This window comes from Schistocerca gregaria, chromosome 4, assembly GCF_023897955.1.
Source record: "Schistocerca gregaria isolate iqSchGreg1 chromosome 4, iqSchGreg1.2, whole genome shotgun sequence".
Taxonomy (NCBI): Eukaryota; Metazoa; Arthropoda; class Insecta; order Orthoptera; family Acrididae; genus Schistocerca; species Schistocerca gregaria.
The window spans coordinates 11,412,234-11,431,660 of NC_064923.1; the positions used below are offsets into that span (position 1 = coordinate 11,412,234).

The 19,427-nt window shown below is 37.9% G+C and overlaps 1 non-coding gene across 1 annotated transcript; it reads right to left on the reverse strand.

The window, feature by feature from the left end:
- Positions 1-18,098: 18,098 nt before the first annotated feature.
- Trnas-cga (transfer RNA serine (anticodon CGA)) lies at positions 18,099-18,173 on the reverse strand. The gene has a single exon. It is a non-coding gene; the product is annotated as a tRNA-Ser (tRNA).
- Positions 18,174-19,427: the final 1,254 nt, after the last annotated feature.

Genomic DNA, 19,427 nt, shown 5'->3' on the forward strand with positions numbered 1-19,427 from the left:
CCTGCACGGCGCCAAACACGCATACGACCATCATTGGCACCAAGGCTGAAGCGACTCTCATCGCTGAAGACGACACGTCTCCATTCGTCCCTCCATTCACACCTGTCGCGACACCACTGGAGGCGGGCTGCACGATGTTGGGGCGTGAGCGGAAGACGGCCTAACGGTGTGAGGGACCGTAGCCCAGCTTCATGGAGACGGTTGCGAATGGTCCTCGCCGATACCCCAGGAGCAACAGTGTCCCTAATTTGCTGGGAAGTGGCGGTGCGGTCCCCTACGGCACTGCGTAGGATCCTACGGTCTTGACGTGCATCTGTGCGTCGCTGCTGTCCGGTCCCAGGTCGACGGGCACGTGCACCTTCCGCCGACCACTGGCGACAACATCGATGTACTGAGGAGACCTCACGCCCTACGTGTTGAGCAATTCGGCGGTACGTCCACCCGGCCTCCCGCATGCCCACTATACGCCCTCGCTCAAAGTCCGTCAACTGCACATACGGTTCACGTCCATGCTGTGGCGGAAAGCTACCAGTGTTAAAGACTGCGATGGAGCTCCGTATGCCACGGCAAACTGGCTGACACTGACGGCGGCGGTGCACAAATGCTGCGCAGCTAGCGCCATTCGACGGCCAACACCGCGGTTCCTGGTGTGTCCGCTGTGCCGTGCGTGTGATCATTGCTTGTACAGCCCTCTCGCAGTGTCCGGAGCAAGTGTGGTGGGTCTGACATACCGGTGTCAATGTGTTCTTTTTTCCATTTCCAGGAGTGTAACTCCATTCGTCAGAATGCAGCACATTGATTATTTTAAGTGACCATTGCAATAAGAATGATTAAAAAATAAAGGGAATGATGGAGATGTGAAAACAAGAAGATTTATCAAATTCTGAACATTTGTTATTCAGAAAAGAGCATGTGGTGTCCAATCTGCACCAAATGAGCATTGAATGGAGAATCTGCTTTCTGGCCATACCACCAGATGACCCTGCTGTAAACAACAAACATTTACCTAAATTTCACGATTCAAATACATTACTCCACTGTGAAATTGATGAATATCGATGATAGAAGTAACAATCAAAATAAGCACCTAGAAAAAAGAAAGAAGTCTCTCTTTGTAACTCCAATACTCAAAAAGCTCAGAGTGGTGGTTCCCATCCAACAAAATCACACTCGATGGTTGAAGAAACAGAGCACTCATGAAACGGAACCTAACTGCTAAGAGGGAAGAACCATGTACCACAATTTGTGCAGCACATTGGTTATTTTTAGTGAACACGGGAATAAGATTTTTAAAAATATCAAGCAAATGAAGGAGATACCTAAACAAGAAGATTTATCAAATTCCGAACTCCCGTTATTCTGTAAAGTGCATGTGGTGTCCAGTCTGACCAAAAGTCAATTCAATGGAAAATTTGCTTTCTGGCCATACAACCAGATGACCCTGCTGTAAACAACAAACATTTACCCACATTTCACGAATCAAATTCATTACTACACTGTGAAATTGATGAATATAAGTGATAAAGATATCAATCGAAGGAAGCACATAGCAAAAGAAAAAAGTCTTTTCAATAACTACTATCCTCAGAATGCTCAGAGTGGTCGTTCCCATCCAACAAAATCACACTCGAAGTTTGAACAAACACAGCAGTCATGAAACGGAATCTGCCTGTTGAGAGGGAAGAAACATGTACTACAATTTGCGCAGCACATTGTCTATTCTTAGTGACCATTGAAATAAGGTTTTTAAAAATATAAATCAAATAAAGGAGATACCAAAGCAAGAAGATTTATCAAATTACGAACATTGGGCGTTAAGTAAGGTGCATGTGGTGTCCAATCTGAACACAAACCCATTGAATACAGAATCTGCTTTCTGGTCATACATCCAGATGACCCTGCTGTAAACAACAAACTCTTAACCACATTTAATGATTCAAATACATTACTCCACTGCGAAATTGATGAATATAAGTGTTAAGGGTAACAATCAAACGAAACACCCAGCAAAAGAAAGAAGTCTTTCCTTATAACTCCAATAGTCAAAATGCTCGCAGTGGCTGGTCCCATCCAACAAAATCACACTTGGTTGTGGAACAAACATAGCAATCATGAATCGGAATCTCTCTGCTGAGAGGGAAGAAGCATGTACCACAGCTTGAGCAACACATTGATAATTTTAGTGACCATGGAATAAAATTTTTAAAAATATACAGCAAATGAAGGAGATAGTTTAACAAAAACATTTATCAAACTACGAACATTCGTTATTCAGAAACGTGCATGTGGTGTCCAATGTGCACCAAAACCGCTTTTTATAATTTAAATACATTACTGTGTAATTGATGAATATAAGTGTTATGGGTAACAATTAAAACAAACACTTAGCAAAAGAAAGATGTCTTTCCTAATAACTCCAATCGTCAGAATGCTCGGAGTGGTGGTTCCCATCCAACAAAATCACACTCGATGGTTGAACAAACATAGCAATCATGAAACGGAGTCTCCCTGCTGAGAGGGAAGAAACATGTACCACTATTTGTGCAGCACATTGATTATTTTAAGTGAACATTGGAATAAGATTTTTTAAAATATAAAGCAAATGAAGGAGATACCTAAACAAAAAGATTTATCAAATTCCGAAGAGCTGTCATACAGTAAAGTGCATGTGGTGTCCAATCTGACCGAAAGACAATTGAATGGAAAATTTGCTTTCTGGCCATACAACCAGATGACCCTGCTGTAAACAACAGACATTTACCCACATTTCACGAATCAAATTCATTACTCCACTATGAAATTGATGAATATAAGTGATAAAAATATCAATCAAAGGAAGCACATAGCAAAAGAAAAAAGTCTTTCTAATAACTACAATCGTCAGAATGCTCAGAGTGGTGGTTCCCATCCAACAAAATCACACTCGATGGTAGAACAAAAATAGCAGTCGTGAAATGGAATCTCCCTGTTGAGAGGGAAGAAACATGTACCACAATTTGTGCAGCACATTGTCTATTCTTAGTGACCATTGAAATAAGATTTTTAAAAATATAAAGCAAATGAAGGAGATACCAAAACAAGAAGATTTATCAAATTACGAACATTGGGTGTTAAGTAAGGTGCATGTGGTGTCCAATCAGACCACAAACCCATTGAATACAGAATCTGCTTTCTGGCCATACAACCAGATGACCCTGCTGTAAACAACAAACTCTTAACCACATTTAATGATTCACATACATTACTCCACTGCGAAATTGATGAATATAAGTGTTAAGGGTAACAATCAAAAGAAGCACCCAGCAAAAGAATGAAGTCTTTCCTTATAACTCCAATAGTCAAAATGCCTGCAGTGGCTGGTCCCATCCAACAAAATCACACTTGGTTGTGGAACAAACATAGCAATCATGAAACGGAATCTCTCTGCTGAGAGGGAAGAAGCATGTACCACAGCTTGAGCAACACTTTGATTATTTTAGTGACCATGGAATAAAATCTTTAAAAGTATACAGCAAATGAAGGAGATAGTTAAACAAAAACATTTATCAAACTACGAACATTCATTATTCAGTAACGGGCATGTGGTGTCCAATCTGCGCTAAAAACCCTTTGAATGGAGAATCTGTTTCCTGGCCATAAAAGCAGACGATGCTGATGTAAACAACAACTACTTAACCGCTTTTTATAATTCAAATACATTACTGTGAAATTGATGAATATAAGTGTTATGGGTAACAATTAAAACAAGCATTTAGCTAAAGAAAGAAGACTTTCCTAATAACACCAATCGTCAGAATGCTCAGAGTGGTGGTTCCCATCCAACAAAATCACACTCGATGGTTGAAAAAACATAGCAGTCATGAAACGGAGTCTCCCTGTTGAGAGGGAAGAAACATGTACCACTATTTGTGCAGCACATTGATTATTTTAAGTGACCATTGCAATAAGATTGATTAAAAAATAAAGCAAATGAAGGAGATAACTCACACAAAAAGATTTATCAAATTCCGAAAAGCCGTTATACAGTAAACTGCATGTGGTGTCCAATCTGACCAAAAGACAATTGAATGGAAAATTTGCTTACTGGGCATACAACCAGATGACCCTGCTGTAAACAACAAACATTTACCCACGTTTCACGAATCAAATTCGTTACTCCACTGTGAAATTGATGAATATAAGTAATAAAAATATCAATCAAAGGAAGCACATAGCAAAAGAAAAAAGGCTTTCTAATAACTACAATCGTCAGAATGCTCAGAGTGGTGGTTCCCATCCAACAAAAGAACCCTCGATGTTTGAATAAACACAGTAGTCATGAAAAGATATCTCCCTGTTGAGAGGGAGCACATTGAATATTTTTAGTGAACAATGGAATAAGATTTTGAAAAATATAAAGCAAATGAAGTAGATACCTAAACAAGAAGATTTATCAAATTCCAAACAGCCGTTATACAGTAAAGTGCATGTGGTGTCCAATCTGCACCAAATGAGGATTGAATGGAGAATCTGCTTTCTGGCGATACAACCAGATGACCGTGCTGTAAACAACAAACATTTACCCACATTTCATGATTCAAATACATTACTCCACTGTGAAATTAATGAATATCAGTGATAAAAGTAACAATCAAAATAAGCACCTAGAAAAAAGAAAGAAGTCTTTCCTTGTAACTCCAATAGTCGAAATGCTCGCAGTGGCTGGTCCCATCCAACAAAATCACACTTGGTTGTGGAAAAAATATAGCAATCATGAAACGGAATCTTCCTCCTGAGAGGGAAGAAGCATGTACCACAGCTTGAGCAACACATTGATTATTTTAGTGACGATGGAATAAAATTTTTAAAAATATGCAGCAAATGAAGGAGATAGTTAAACAAAAACGTTTATCAAACTACGAAAATTCGTTATTCAGTAATGGGCATGTGGTGTCCAATCTGCACCAAAAACCCATTGAATGGAGAATCTGTTTCCTGGCCATACAAGCAGACGATACTGATGTAAACAACAACTACTTAACCGGTTTTTATAATACAATTACATTACTGTGACATTGATGAATATACGTTTTATGGGTAACAATTAAAACAAGCATTTAGCTAAAGAAAGAAGACTTTCCTAATAACACCGATCATCAGAATGCTAGGAGTGGTGGTTCCCATCCAACAAAATCACACTCTATGGTTGAACAAACATAGCAGTCATGAAACGGAGTCTCCCTGTTGAGAGGGAAGAAACATGTACCACTATTTGTGCAGCACATTGACTATTTTAAGTGACCATTGCAATAAGATTGATTAAAAAATAAAGCAAATGATTGAGATGCCAAAACAAGAAGATTTATCAAATTCTGAACATTTGTTATTCAGTAAAGTGCATGTGGTGTCCAATCTGCACCAAATGAGCATTGAATGGAGAATCTGCTTTCTGGCCATACAGCCAGATGACACTGCTGTAAACAACAAACATGTACCTATAGTTCACGATTCAAATTCATTACTTAACTGTGAAATTGATGAATATCAGTGATAAAAGTAACAATAAAAATAAGCACTTAGAAAAAAGAAAGAAGTCTTTCTTTATAACTCCAATAGTCAAAAAGGTCAGAGTGGTGGTTCCCATCCAACAAAAGCACACTCGATGGTTGAACAAACATAGGAGTCATGAAACGGAGTCTGCCTGTTGTGAAGGAAGAAGCACGTACCACAATTTGTGCAGCACATTGATTATTTTTAGTGAACATTGGAATAAGATTTTTTAAAATATAAAGCAAACGAAGGAGATAACTAACAAGAAGATTTATCAAATTCCGAACAGCCGTTATACAGTAAAGTGCATGTGGTGTCCAATCTGCACCAAATCAGCATTGAATGGAGAATCTGATTTCTGGCCATACAACCAGATGACCCTGCTGTAAACAACAAACATTTACCCACATTTCACGATTCAAATACATTATTCCACTGTGAAATTGACGAACATAAGTGATAAAAATATCAATCAAAGGAAACGCCTAGCAAAAGAAAAAAGTCTTTTTAATAACAACAATCGTCAGAATACTCAGAGTGGTGGTTCCCATCCAACAAAATCACACTCGAAGTTTGAACAAACACAGCAGTCATGAAATGGAATCTCCCTGTTGAGGAGGAAGAAACATGTACCACAATTTGTGAAGCACATTGATTATTTTTAGTGAACAATGGAATAAGATATTTAAAAATATAAAGCAAGTGAAGTAGATACCTAAACAAGAAGATTTATCAAATTCCGAACAGCCGTTATACAGTTAAGTGCATGTGGTGTCAAATCTGCACCAAATGAGCATTGAATGGGGAATCTGCTTTCTGGCCATACAACCAGATGACCATGCTGGAAACAACAAACATTTACCCACATATCACAATTCAAATACATTACTCCATTGTGAAATTGATGAATATAAGTGATAAAGGTATTAATCAAAGAAGGCACCTAGCAAAAGAAAAAAGTCTTTATAATAACAACAATCATCAGAATGCTCAGAGTGGTGGTTCCCATCCAACAAAATCACACTCGATGTTTGAACAAACATAGCAGTCATGAAACGGAATCTGCCTGTTGAGAGGGAAGAAACATGTACTACAATTTGCGCAGCACATTGTCTATTCTTAGTGACCATGAAATAAAATTTTTAAAAATATACAGCAAATGAAGGAGATGGTTAAACAAAAACATTTATGAAACTACGTACATTCGTTATTCAGTAACGGGCATGTGGTGTCCAATCTGCACCAAAAACCCATTGAATGGAGAATCTGTTTCCTGGACATAAAAGCAGACAATGCTGATGAAAACAACAACTACTTAACCGCTTTTTATAATACAATTAAATTACTGTGAAATTGATGAATATAAGCGTTATGGGTAACAATTAAAACAAGCACTTAGCTAAAGAAAAAAGAATTTCCTAATAACTCCAGTCATCAGAATGCTCGGAGTGGTGGTTCCCATCCAACAAAATCACACTCGATGGTTGAACAAACATAGCAGTCATGAAACGGAGTCTGCCTGTTGAGAGGGAAGAAACATGTACCACTATTTATGCAGCACATTGATTATTTTAAGTGACCATTGCAATATGATTGATTAAAATATAGAGTGAATGATGGACATGCCAAAACAAGAAGATTTATCAAATTCTGAACATTTGTTATTCAGTAAAGTGCATGTAGTGTCCAATCTGCACCAAATGAGCATTGAATGGCGAATCTGCTTTCTGGCCATACAACCAGATGACCCAGCTGTAGACAACAAACATTTACCCACATTTCCCAATTCAAATTCATTACTCCACTGTGAAATTGATGAATATAAGTGATAAAAATATCAGTCGAAGGAAGCACATAGCAAAAGAAAAAAGTCTTTCTAATAACTACAATCGTCAGAATGCTCAGAGTCGTGGGTCCCATCCAACAAAAGAACACTCGATGTTTGAACAAACACAGCAGTTATGTAACGGAATCTCCCTGTTGAGAGGGAAGAAACATGTACCACAATTAGTGCAGCACATTGATTATAATTAGTGAACAATGGAATAAGATTGTTAAAACTATAAAGCAAATGAAGGAGATACCTAAACAAGAAGATTTATCAAATTCTGAACAGCCGTTATACAGTAAAGTGCATGTGGTGACAAATCTGCACCAAATGAGCATTGAATGGAGAATCTGCTTTCTGGCCACACAACCAGATGTCCCTGCTGTAAACAACAAACATTTACCCACATTTCACGATTCAAATACATTACTCCACTGTGAAATTAATTAATATCAGTGACAAAAGTAACAATCAAAATAAGCACCTAGAAAAAAGAAAGCAGTCTTTCCTTGTAACTTCAATAGTCAAAAAGCTCAGAGTGGTGGTTCCCATCCAACAAAATCACACACGATGTTTGAACAAACACAGCAGTCATGAAACGGATTCTGCCTGTTGAGAGGGAAGAAACATGTACTACAATTTGCGCAGCACATTGTCTATTCTTTGTGACCATTGAAATAAAATTTTTAAAAATATCAAGCAAATGAAGGAGATACCAAAACAAGAAGATTTATCAAATTACGAATATTGGGTGTTAAGTAAGGTGCATGTGGTGTCCAATCTGACCACAAACCCATTGAATACAGAATCTGCTTTCTGGCTGTACAACCAGATGACCCTGCTGTAAACAACAAACTCTTAACCATATTTAGTGATTCACATACATTACTCCACTGCGAAATTGATGAATATAAGTGTTAAGGGTAACAATCAAAAGAAGCGCCCAGCAAAAGAAAGAATTCTTTCCTTATAACTCCAATAGTCAAAATGCTCACAGTGGTTGGTCCCATCCAACAAAATCACACTTGGTTGTGGAACAAACATAGCAATCACGAAACGGAATCTCCCTGCTGAGAGTGAAGAAGCATGTACCACTGCTTGAGCAACACATTGATTATTTTAGTGACCATGGAATAAAATTTTTAAAAATATACAGCAAATGAAGGAGATAGTTAAACAAAAACATTTATCAAACTACGATCATTCGTTATTCAGTAACGGGCATGTGGTGTTCAATCTGCACCAAATCCCATTGAATGGAGAATCTGTTTCCTGGCCATAAAAGCAGACAATGCTGATGAAAACAACAACTACTTAACCGCTTTTTATAATACAATTAAATTACTGTGAAATTGCTGAATATAAGCGTTATGGGTAACAATTAAAACAAGCACTTAGCTAAAGAAAAAAGAATTTCCTAATAACTCCAATCATCAGAATGCTCGGAGTGGTGGTTCCCATCCAACAAAATCACACTCGATGGTTGAACAAACATAGCAGTCATGAAACGGAGTCTGCCTGTTGAGAGGGAAGAAACATGTACCACTATTTATGCAGCACATTGATTATTTTAAGTGACCATTGCAATATGATTGATTAAAATATAGAGTGAATGATGGACATGCCAAAACAAGAAGATTTATCAAATTCTGAACATTTGTTATTCAGTAAAGTGCATGTAGTGTCCAATCTGCACCAAATGAGCATTGAATGGCGAATCTGCTTTCTGGCCATACAACCAGATGACCCAGCTGTAGACAACAAACATTTACCCACATTTCCCAATTCAAATTCATTACTCCACTGTGAAATTGATGAATATAAGTGATAAAAATATCAGTCGAAGGAAGCACATAGCAAAAGAAAAAAGTCTTTCTAATAACTACAATCGTCAGAATGCTCAGAGTCGTGGGTCCCATCCAACAAAAGAACACTCGATGTTTGAACAAACACAGCAGTTATGTAACGGAATCTCCCTGTTGAGAGGGAAGAAACATGTACCACAATTAGTGCAGCACATTGATTATAATTAGTGAACAATGGAATAAGATTGTTAAAACTATAAAGCAAATGAATGAGATACCTAAACAAGAAGATTTATCAAATTCTGAACAGCCGTTATACAGTAAAGTGCATGTGGTGACAAATCTGCACCAAATGAGCATTGAATGGAGAATCTGCTTTCTGGCCACACAACCAGATGTCCCTGCTGTAAACAACAAACATTTACCCACATTTCACGATTCAAATACATTACTCCACTGTGAAATTGATGAATATAAATGATAAAAATATCAGTCGAAGGAAGCACATAGCAAAAGAAAAAAGTCTTTTTAATAACTACAATCGTCAGAATGCTCAGAGTCGTGGTTTCCATCCAACAAAAGAACACTCGATGTTTGAACAAACACAGCAGTTATGAAACGGAATCTCCCTGTTGAGAGGGAAGAAACATGTACCACAATTAGTGCAGAACATTGATTATAATTAGTGAACAATGGAATAAGATTGTTAAAACTATAAAGCAAAGAAGGAGATACCTAAACAAGAAGATTTATCAAATTCTGAACAGCCGTTATACAGTAAAGTGCATGTGCTGACAAATCTGCACCAAATGAGCATTGAATGGAGAATCTGCTTTCTGGCCATACAACCAGATGTCCCTGCTGTAAATAACAAACATTTACCCACATTTCACGATTCAAATACATTACTCCACTGTGAAATTAATTAATATCTGTGACAAAAGTAACAATCAAAATAAGCACCTAGAAAAAAGAAAGCAGTCTTTCCTTGTAACTCCAATAGTCAAAAAGCTCAGAGTGGTGGTTCCCATCCAACAAAATCACACACGATGTTTGAACAAACACAGCAGTCATGAAACGGATTCTGCCTGTTGAGAGGGAAGAAACATGTACTACAATTTGTGCAGCACATTGTCTATTCTTAGTGACCATTGAAATAAGATTTTTAAAAATATAAAGCAAATGAAGGAGATACCAAAACAAGAAGATTTATCAAATTACGAACATTGGGTGTTAAGTAAGGTGCATGTGGTGTCCAATCAGACCACAAACCCATTGAATACAGAATCTGCTTTCTGGCCATACAACCAGATGACCCTGCTGTAAACAACAAACTCTTAACCACATTTAATGATTCACATACATTACTCCACTGCGAAATTGATGAATATAAGTGTTAAGGGTAACAATCAAAAGAAGCACCCAGCAAAAGAATGAAGTCTTTCCTTATAACTCCAATAGTCAAAATGCTCGCAGTGGCTGGTCCCATCCAACAAAATCACACTTGGTTGTGGAACAAACATAGCAATCATGAAACGGAATCTCTCTGCTGAGAGGGAAGAAGCATGTACCACAGCTTGAGCAACACTTTGATTATTTTAGTGACCATGGAATAAAATCTTTAAAAGTATACAGCAAATGAAGGAGATAGTTAAACAAAAACATTTATCAAACTACGAACATTCATTATTCAGTAACGGGCATGTGGTGTCCAATCTGCGCTAAAAACCCTTTGAATGGAGAATCTGTTTCCTGGCCATAAAAGCAGACGATGCTGATGTAAACAACAACTACTTAACCGCTTTTTATAATTCAAATACATTACTGTGAAATTGATGAATATAAGTGTTATGGGTAACAATTAAAACAAGCATTTAGCTAAAGAAAGAAGACTTTCCTAATAACACCAATCGTCAGAATGCTCAGAGTGGTGGTTCCCATCCAACAAAATCACACTCGATGGTTGAAAAAACATAGCAGTCATGAAACGGAGTCTCCCTGTTGAGAGGGAAGAAACATGTACCACTATTTGTGCAGCACATTGATTATTTTAAGTGACCATTGCAATAAGATTGATTAAAAAATAAAGCAAATGAAGGAGATAACTCACACAAAAAGATTTATCAAATTCCGAAAAGCCGTTATACAGTAAACTGCATGTGGTGTCCAATCTGACCAAAAGACAATTGAATGGAAAATTTGCTTACTGGGCATACAACCAGATGACCCTGCTGTAAACAACAAACATTTACCCACGTTTCACGAATCAAATTCGTTACTCCACTGTGAAATTGATGAATATAAGTAATAAAAATATCAATCAAAGGAAGCACATAGCAAAAGAAAAAAGTCTTTCTAATAACTACAATCGTCAGAATGCTCAGAGTGGTGGTTCCCATCCAACAAAAGAACCCTCGATGTTTGAATAAACACAGTAGTCATGAAAAGATATCTCCCTGTTGAGAGGGAGCACATTGAATATTTTTAGTGAACAATGGAATAAGATTTTGAAAAATATAAAGCAAATGAAGTAGATACCTAAACAAGAAGATTTATCAAATTCCAAACAGCCGTTATACAGTAAAGTGCATGTGGTGTCCAATCTGCACCAAATAAGGATTGAATGGAGAATCTGCTTTCTGGCGATACAACCAGATGACCGTGCTGTAAACAACAAACATTTACCCACATTTCATGATTCAAATACATTACTCCACTGTGAAATTAATGAATATCAGTGATAAAAGTAACAATCAAAATAAGCACCTAGAAAAAAGAAAGAAGTCTTTCCTTGTAACTCCAATAGTCGAAATGCTCGCAGTGGCTGGTCCCATCCAACAAAATCACACTTGGTTGTGGAAAAAATATAGCAATCATGAAACGGAATCTTCCTCCTGAGAGGGAAGAAGCATGTACCACAGCTTGAGCAACACATTGATTATTTTAGTGACGATGGAATAAAATTTTTAAAAATATACAGCAAATGAAGGAGATAGTTAAACAAAAACGTTTATCAAACTACGAAAATTCGTTATTCAGTAATGGGCATGTGGTGTCCAATCTGCACCAAAAACCCATTGAATGGAGAATCTGTTTCCTGGCCATACAAGCAGACGATACTGATGTAAACAACAACTACTTAACCGGTTTTTATAATACAATTACATTACTGTGACATTGATGAATATGCGTTTTATGGGTAACAATTAAAACAAGCATTTAGCTAAAGAAAGAAGACTTTCCTAATAACACCGATCATCAGAATGCTAGGAGTGGTGGTTCCCATCCAACAAAATCACACTCTATGGTTGAACAAACATAGCAGTCATGAAACGGAGTCTCCCTGTTGAGAGGGAAGAAACATGTACCACTATTTGTGCAGCACATTGACTATTTTAAGTGACCATTGCAATAAGATTGATTAAAAAATAAAGCAAATGATTGAGATGCCAAAACAAGAAGATTTATCAAATTCTGAACATTTGTTATTCAGTAAAGTGCATGTGGTGTCCAATCTGCACCAAATGAGCATTGAATGGAGAATCTGCTTTCTGGCCATACAGCCAGATGACACTGCTGTAAACAACAAACATGTACCTATAGTTCACGATTCAAATTCATTACTTAACTGTGAAATTGATGAATATCAGTGATAAAAGTAACAATAAAAATAAGCACTTAGAAAAAAGAAAGAAGTCTTTCTTTATAACTCCAATAGTAAAAAGGTCAGAGTGGTGGTTCCCATCGAACAAAAGCACACTCGATGGTTGAACAAACATAGGAGTCATGAAACGGAGTCTGCCTGTTGTGAAGGAAGAAGCACGTACCACAATTTGTGCAGCACATTGATTATTTTTAGTGAACATTGGAATAAGATTTTTTTAAATATAAAGCAAACGAAGGAGATAACTAACAAGAAGATTTATCAAATTCCGAACAGCCGTTATACAGTTAAGTGCATGTGGTGTCAAATCTGCACCAAATGAGCATTGAATGGAGAATCTGCTTTCTGGCCATACAACCAGATGACCATGCTGGAAACAACAAACATTTACCCACATATCACAATTCAAATACATTACTCCATTGTGAAATTGATGAATATAAGTGATAAAGGTATTAATCAAAGAAGGCACCTAGCAAAAGAAAAAAGTCTTTATAATAACAACAATCATCAGAATGCTCAGAGTGGTGGTTCCCATCCAACAAAATCACACTCGATGTTTGAACAAACATAGCAGTCATGAAACGGAATCTGCCTGTTGAGAGGGAAGAAACATGTACTACAATTTGCGCAGCACATTGTCTATTCTTAGTGACCATGAAATAAAATTTTTAAAAATATACAGCAAATGAAGGAGATGGTTAAACAAAAACATTTATCAAACTACGAACATTCGTTATTCAGTAATGGGCATGTGGTGTCCAATCTGCACCAAAAACCCATTGAATGGAGAATCTGTTTCCTGGACATAAAAGCAGACAATGCTGATGAAAACAACAACTACTTAACCGCTTTTTATAATACAATTAAATTACTGTGAAACTGATGAATATAAGCGTTATGGGTAACAATTAAAACAAGCACTTAGCTAAAGAAAAAAGAATTTCCTAATAACTCCAATCATCAGAATGCTCGGAGTGGTGGTTCCCATCCAACAAAATCACACTCGATGGTTGAACAAACATAGCAGTCATGAAACGGAGTCTGCCTGTTGAGAGGGAAGAAACATGTACCACTATTTATGCAGCACATTGATTATTTTAAGTGACCATTGCAATATGATTGATTAAAATATAGAGTGAATGATGGACATGCCAAAACAAGAAGATTTATCAAATTCTGAACATTTGTTATTCAGTAAAGTGCATGTAGTGTCCAATCTGCACCAAATGAGCATTGAATGGCGAATCTGCTTTCTGGCCATACAACCAGATGACCCAGCTGTAGACAACAAACATTTACCCACATTTCCCAATTCAAATTCATTACTCCACTGTGAAATTGATGAATATAAGTGATAAAAATATCAGTCGAAGGAAGCACATAGCAAAAGAAAAAAGTCTTTCTAATAACTACAATCGTCAGAATGCTCAGAGTCGTGGGTCCCATCCAACAAAAGAACACTCGATGTTTGAACAAACACAGCAGTTATGTAACGGAATCTCCCTGTTGAGAGGGAAGAAACATGTACCACAATTAGTGCAGCACATTGATTATAATTAGTGAACAATGGAATAAGATTGTTAAAACTATAAAGCAAATGAATGAGATACCTAAACAAGAAGATTTATCAAATTCTGAACAGCCGTTATACAGTAAAGTGCATGTGGTGACAAATCTGCACCAAATGAGCACTGAATGGAGAATCTGCTTTCTGGCCACACAACCAGATGTCCCTGCTGTAAACAACAAACATTTACCCACATTTCACGATTCAAATACATTACTCCACTGTGAAATTGATGAATATAAGTGATAAAAATATCAGTCGAAGGAAGCACATAGCAAAAGAAAAAAGTCTTTTTAATAACTACAATCGTCAGAATGCTCAGAGTCGTGGTTCCCATCCAACAAAAGAACACTCGATGTTTGAACAAACACAGCAGTTATGAAACGGAATCTCCCTGTTGAGAGGGAAGAAACATGTACCACAATTAGTGCAGAACATTGATTATAATTAGTGAACAATGGAATAAGATTGTTAAAACTATAAAGCAAATGAAGGAGATACCTAAACAAGAAGATTTATCAAATTCTGAATAGCCGTTATACAGTAAAGTGCATGTGCTGACAAATCTGCACCAAATGAGCATTGAATGGAGAATCTGCTTTCTGGCCATACAACCAGATGTCCCTGCTGTAAACAACAAACATTTACCCACATTTCACGATTCAAATACATTACTCCACTGTGAAATTAATTAATATCAGTGACAAAAGTAACAATCAAAATAAGCACCTAGAAAAAAGAAAGCAGTCTTTCCTTGTAACTCCAATAGTCAAAAAGCTCAGAGTGGTGGTTCCCATCCAACAAAATCACACACGATGTTTGAACAAACACAGCAGTCATGAAACGGATTCTGCCTGTTGAGAGGGAAGAAACATGTACTACAATTTGCGCAGCACATTGTCTATTCTTTGTGACCATTGAAATAAAATTTTTAAAAATATCAAGCAAATGAAGGAGATACCAAAACAAGAAGATTTATCAAATTACGAATATTGGGTGTTAAGTAAGGTGCATGTGGTGTCCAATCTGACCACAAACCCATTGAATACAGAATCTGCTTTCTGGCCGTACAACCAGATGACCCTGCTGTAAACAACAAACTCTTAACCACATTTAGTGATTCACATACATTACTCCACTGCGAAATTGATGAATACAACTGTTAAGGGTAACAATCAAAAGAAGCGCCCAGCAAAAGAAAGAATTCTTTCCTTATAACTCCAATAGTCAAAATGCTCACAGTGGTTGGTCCCATCCAACAAAATCACACTTGGTTGTGGAACAAACATAGCAATCACGAAACGGAATCTCCCTGCTGAGAGTGAAGAAGCATGTACCACTGCTTGAGCAACACATTGATTATTTTAGTGACCATGGAATAAAATTTTCAAAAATATACAGCAAATGAAGGAGATAGTTAAACAAAAACATTTATCAAACTACGATCATTCGTTATTCAGTAACGGGCATGTGGTGTTCAATCTGCACCAAATCCCATTGAATGGAGAATCTGTTTCCTAGCCACACAAGCAGACGATGCTGATGTAAACAACAACTACTTAACCGCTTTTTATAATTCAAATAGATTACTGTGAAATTGCTGAATATAAGTGTTATGGGTAACAATTAAAACAAGCACTTTGCTAAAGAAAAAAGAATTTCCTAATAACTCCAATCGACAGAATGCTCGGAGTGGTGGTTCCCATACAACAAAATCACACTCGATGGTTGAACAAACATAGCAGTCATGAAACGGAGTCTGCCTGTTGAGAGGGAAGAAACATGTACCACTATTTGTGCAGCACATTGATTATTTTAAGTGACCATTGCAATAAGATTGATTGAAATATAAAGTGAATGATGGAAATGCCAAATCAAGAAGATTTATCAATTTCTGAACATATGTTATTCAGTAAAGTGCATGTGGTGTCCAATCTGCACCAAATGAGCATTGAATGGAGAATCTGCTTTCTCGCCATACAACCAGATGACCCTGCTATAAACAACAAACATTTACCCACATTTCCGCGTTCAAATTCATTACTCCACTGTGAAATTGATGAATATAAGTGATAAAAATATCAATCAAAGGAAGCACATAGCAGAAGAAAAAAGTCTTTCCAATAACTACAATCGTCTGAATGCTCAGAGTGGTGGTTCCCATCCAACAAAATCACACTCGATGTTTGAACAAACACATCAGACATGAAACAGAACCCGCCTGTTGAGAGGGAAGTAACATGTACTACAATTTGCGCAGCACATTGTCTATTCTTAGCGACCATTGAAATAAGATTTTTAAAAATATAAAGCAAATGAAGGAGATACCAAAACAAGAAGATTTATCAAATTCCAAACTGCCGTTGTTCAGTAAAGTGCATGTGGTGTCCAATCTGCACCAAAAGACCAATTAATGGAGAATCTGCTTTCTGGCCATACAACCAGATGACCCTGCTGTAAACAAGAAATTCTTAACAACATTTAATGATACAAATACATTACTCCACTATGAAATTGATGAATATTAGTTATAAGGGTAACAATCAATAGAAGCACCTTGCAAAAGAAAGAAGTATTTCCTTATAACTCCAATAGTTAAAATGCACGCAGTGGCTGTTCCCATGAAACAGAATCACACTTGATGGTGGAACAAACATAGCAATCATGAAACGGAATCTCCCTGCTGAGAGGGAAGAAGCATTTACCACAGCTTGAGCAGCACATTGATTATTTTAGTGACCATGCACATAATTTTTAAAAATATACAGCAAATGAAGGAAATAGTTAACAAGAAGATTTATCAAATTCTGAACATTCGTTATTCAGTAACGGACATGTGGTGTCCAATCTGCACCAAAAGCCCATTGAATGCAGAATCTGCTTTCTGGCCATACAACCAGATGACCCTGCATTAACAAGAAACCAATAACCACATTTAATGATTCAATTTTATTAACCCACTGTGAAATTGATGTATATACGTGATAAGGGTAACAATCAAAAGAAGCACCTAACAAATCAATGAAGTCTTGTCTCATATTTCCAGTACTACAGATGCTCGGAGTGGTGGTTCTCGTATAAAAAAATCACACTCGATGTTTGAACAAACATAGCAGTCATGAAACAGAATCTCCCTGTTGAGGGGGAAGAAACATGGACAACAATTTGTGCAGCATATTGGTTATTTTTATTGACCATTGCAATAAGACTTTTAAAAATTTAAAGCAATTGAAGGAGATAGTTAAACAAGAAGATTTATCAAATTCCGAACATTCGTTATTCAGTAACGGGCATGTGGTGTCCAATCCGTATCAAAAACCCATTGAACGGAGAATGTTTTTCCTGGCTATACAAGCAGATCACATTGATGGTATAATCTGCCGTAAAGAACATTTCACTATTCAAATACATTACTTCACTGTGTAATTGACGAATATAAGTGATAAGCTTAAGAATCAATAGAAGCACTTAGCATAACAATTAAGTCTATCCTTATAACACCAATAGTCAAAATGCATGGAGAGGTGATCCCATCCAACAAAATCCATTCAATGGTTGAACAAACATAGCACTCATGAATCTACCTTCCGAGAGGGAAGAACCATGTACCACAGCTTGGGCAGCACATTGGTTCCAGAATGAGATTTTCACTCTGCAGCGGAGTGTGCGCTTATATGAAACTTCCTGGCAGATTAAAACTGTGTGCCCGACCGAGACTCGAACTCGGGACCTTTGCCTTTCGCGGGCAAGTGCTCTACCAACTGAGCTACCGAAGCACGACTCACGTCCGGTACTCACAGCTTTACTTCTGCCAGTATCCGTCTCCTACCTTCCAAACTTTACAGAAGCTCTTCTGCGAAACTTGCAGAACTAGCACTCCTGAAAGAAAGGATATTGCGGAGACATGGCTTAGCCACAGTTGGTAGAGCACTTGCCCACGAAAGGCAAAGGTCCCGAGTTCGAGTCTCGGTCGGGCACACAGTTTTAATCTGCCAGGAAGTTTCATATCAGCGCACACTCCGCTGCAGAGTGAAAATCTCATTCTGGAAACATCCCCCAGGCTGTGGCTAAGCCATGACTCCGCAATATCCTTTCTTTCAGGAGTGCTAGTTCTGCAAGTTTCGCAGAAGAGCTTCTGTAAAGTTTGGAAGGTAGGAGACGGATACTGGCAGAAGTAAAGCTGTGAGTACCGGCCGTGAGTCGTGCTTCGGTAGCTCAGTTGGTAGAGCACTTGCCCGCGAAAGGCAAAGGTCCCGAGTTCGAGTCTCGGTCGGGCACACAGTTTTAATCTGCCGGGAAGTTTCATATAAGCGCACACTCCGCTGCAGAGTGAAAATCTCATTCTGGAAACATCCCCCAGGCTGTGGCTAAGCCATGTCTCCGCAATATCCTTTCCTTCAGGAGTGCTAGTTCTGCAAGTTTCGCAGAAGTTTGGAAGGTAGGAGACGGATACTGGCAGAAGTAAAGCTGTGAGTACCGGACGTGAGTCGTGCTTCGGTAGCTCAGTTGGTAGAGCACTTTCCTGCGAAAGGCAAAGGTCCCAAGTTCGAGTCTCGGTCGGGCACACAGTTTTAATCTGCCAGGAAGCTTCACATCAGCGCACACTCCACTGCAGAGTGAAAATCTCATTCTGGAAACATCCCCCAGGCTGTGGCTAAGCCATGTCTCCGCAATATCCTTTCTTTCAGGAGTGCTAGTTCTGCAAGTTTCGCAGAAGTTTGGAAGGTAGGAGACGGATACTGGCAGAAGTAAAGCTGTGAGTACCGGACGTGAGTCGTGCTTCGGTAGCTCAGTTGGTAGAGCACTTGCCCGCGAAAGGCAAAGGTCCCGAGTTCGAGTCTCGGTCGGGCACACAGTTTTAATCTGCCAGGAAGTTTCAGCACATTGGTTATTTTAGTGATCATGGAATAAATTTTTTTAAATATATAACAAATGTAGGAGATAGTTGAACAATAAGATTTATCAAATTTAGAACATTCCTTATTCAGTAATGGGCATCTGGTGTCCAGTCTGCACCAAAAACCCAATGAA